A 404-nucleotide genomic window follows, 5' to 3' on the forward strand; every position below is an offset into this window, starting at 1 on the left:
AGATGTGGAAAAGAGACAGCATACATATACAAACAAACAAACAAATAAGAATGACCGACAGACAGACAGGCAGACCGACCAGGAGACTTACCGGCCATACTCCGAGACCAGAGACTTTTTAAGATTGTATTTAAAAGAGTTGAGATTAGGTAAGGATTTAAAGGAAGTTTTTAAGGAATTCCATAATTTTGGACTTGTGTAAAATATGGATTTTTTTCTAGAAGAGGATGTATATTTTTCAAATAAAACATTACTTTTAGCAAATCTAGTATTATGGTCATGTATATCAGCCTGTTGTTTTGGAAATAGATTATGAATATGTGGGGGTAATGTTTCATTTCTAAAGTGATACATAAAAACATAGTTTTGTAATTTATGCAAATCAAATACATTTAGAACATTAA

The sequence above is a fragment of the Anneissia japonica genome, unplaced genomic scaffold, assembly GCF_011630105.1.
Source record: "Anneissia japonica isolate Jap-2015-1 unplaced genomic scaffold, ASM1163010v1 scaffold288012_len1326614_cov192, whole genome shotgun sequence".
NCBI classification, from domain to species: Eukaryota; Metazoa; Echinodermata; class Crinoidea; order Comatulida; family Comatulidae; genus Anneissia; species Anneissia japonica.